This window comes from Hipposideros armiger, unplaced genomic scaffold, assembly GCF_001890085.2.
Source record: "Hipposideros armiger isolate ML-2016 unplaced genomic scaffold, ASM189008v1 scaffold_612, whole genome shotgun sequence".
Classification (NCBI taxonomy): domain Eukaryota; kingdom Metazoa; phylum Chordata; class Mammalia; order Chiroptera; family Hipposideridae; genus Hipposideros; species Hipposideros armiger.
The window spans coordinates 569,106-571,179 of record NW_017731962.1 but is presented as its reverse complement, the minus strand read 5'-3'; the positions used below and the strand labels follow the sequence as shown (position 1 = coordinate 571,179).

Below are 2,074 nucleotides of genomic sequence, written 5' to 3'. Positions count from 1 at the left end.
CCAGCTGCTGCCAGCCCTCCTGCTGCACATGCTCCCCCTGCCAGCAGGCCTGCTGCGTGCCCGTCTGCTGCAAGCCTGTCTGTTGCACATCCGTCTGCTGCAAGCCAGTCTGTTGCACACTCCTCTGCTGCAAGCCCGTCTGCTGCAAGCCTGTCTGCTCTAGGGCCACGCCCTGCCTTTCATCCGGCTGCAGACCCTCCACCTGCATGTCTGTCATCTGCCGCCCCGTGTGCTCCCGCCCGACCTGCTGCGTCCCCGCCTCGGCCCAGAAGTCCTGCTGCTGACCAGCACATGTCCCTCAGGGCTCCAGGTCCCACCCTGTGACTGCAGTCCCCCCAGCTCCCCTGAGTCTGGTCCTGACCTGTGTTAGGTGGCCTCCCCCACCCAGGATGGGGTCCCTCAGGTCTCCACTGTCCTGACTTGAACTCTGACTCCCAGGAACCCCTGACCTCACTGCTCCCCAGCCTTCTGCCTCCCGGGAGGTGCCTCCTCCTGCCTCTGGGTCACCTGTCCTCCCCTCCTAGTTTCTCTGCCAGTCACTTGACCTTGACTCTCAAGGTGCACCTTCTCGGGCACCCCAATAAAGTCACTTCATCACCTGACCTGTTCCTTCATCTGATCATAGTGGACACATGGCTTTGACCAGACATTGGTCTCCTCCAGCCACTCGTATCCCTAGGAATGCGTGACCAAGAAATAAATCCCAAAGGGCAGTGGCCTAACTCCTTTGGGGGGACAGGGTCACCCGTGGGACTGTAGCCGTCACCCAGCAGGGTCACCGATGGAGTGGCCAGAGGCCATGTGACGCAAGCTGAGCCCAGTGGATTTTGCTGAATTAGGCTTTAAATCACATGAGGACCATGGAGACCTTTAACGTCTTTAGAATAATAGTTGCATGGAATTTGGTTCACAGTGTGAGGTGGGCAAAGACTTGCTAAAAATATTTATCCTGTAGCTATTTTACAGATTTGCTTTGTCATTCAGATTGCATCACTTTCAATTCTTTCCCTGGTGTGTCAGACTAAGGATTAATAGACTTTGAGTTGCAATTCCATACAGTCGAGTATACATTTTTTTATACAGTCCGGCGTGTGGCTGGGGTGGCTGGTGTTTTGAGGTCACATCAGCGTGACATCACCATGGTGGTTGGTGGTGTGTGGGTTTTAAACTGTGGTAAAATCCACATAACATGAAGCTTTCCATTCTAACCGTGTTTCAGGGCACAGCTCAGTGGCGTTAGGGACATTCACACTGTTGTACAACCATCACCACCATTGTCTCCAGAACTTTTTCATCTTTCCAGAATGAAACCTGCTCGCATTAAACGCTAACTCCCCACCCTCCTCGCAACCCCTGGCTCCAGCATCTACTGTCGGTCTCTGTGGATATGTCTACTTTAAGGGCCTCATATAAGTGGAATCATGCCATTTTATTCTTTTGTGCCTGACTTGCTTTCTGAGCATGAGGTCCTCAGGGTTCCTCCATGTTGATATCAGAACTTCCTTTCAAAGTCTGAATAACATTTCGTTGTGTGGCTAGACCAGTATGCTTACCTGTCCATCCACAGGTGGACGCTTGGGTTGCTTCTCTTTTAGCTCTTGTGACTAAGGCTGCGGTGAACATGGGTGTACAAGTAATTCTTTGAAATCCTGCTTTCAGTTCTTTGGGGTGTGGGGTTGCTGGATCGTGCGATAGTTCTGTATTGAGTGTCTGAGGAGCCTCCGTGCCTTCCGAGCGGCTGCGCCATTTATTTAACATTCCCACCGACAGTGTGCGAGGGTTCCAGTTTCTCTGTGGCCTCCACGACACTTCACACTGGTTTTCTGTTGATAGTAGCCAGTCTCACAGGTGTGAACAGTGTGCCTGTTTTCATCACAGACACGGTTACTGCAGCGGGCCCCGCGCTGCGAGCCCTGCCCTCACCTGCCGGCCCTCACCTGTCCCATCCTCACCTGCCGGCCCTCACCTGTCCCGTCCTCACCTGCCAGCCCTCACCTGTCTCGTCCTCGCCTGCCCGCCCTCACCTGTCCTGCCCTCACCTGCCCGCCCTCACCTGCTGGCTCTCACCTGTCCC

At 54.2% G+C, this 2,074-nt stretch overlaps 1 protein-coding gene across 3 annotated transcripts in view; it reads left to right on the top strand.

The window, feature by feature from the left end:
- TSPEAR (thrombospondin type laminin G domain and EAR repeats) overlaps window positions 1–2,074 on the top strand; it is a 128,955-nt gene that overhangs the window by 102,157 nt on the left and 24,724 nt on the right. The gene's annotated exons all lie outside the window — the stretch shown is intronic.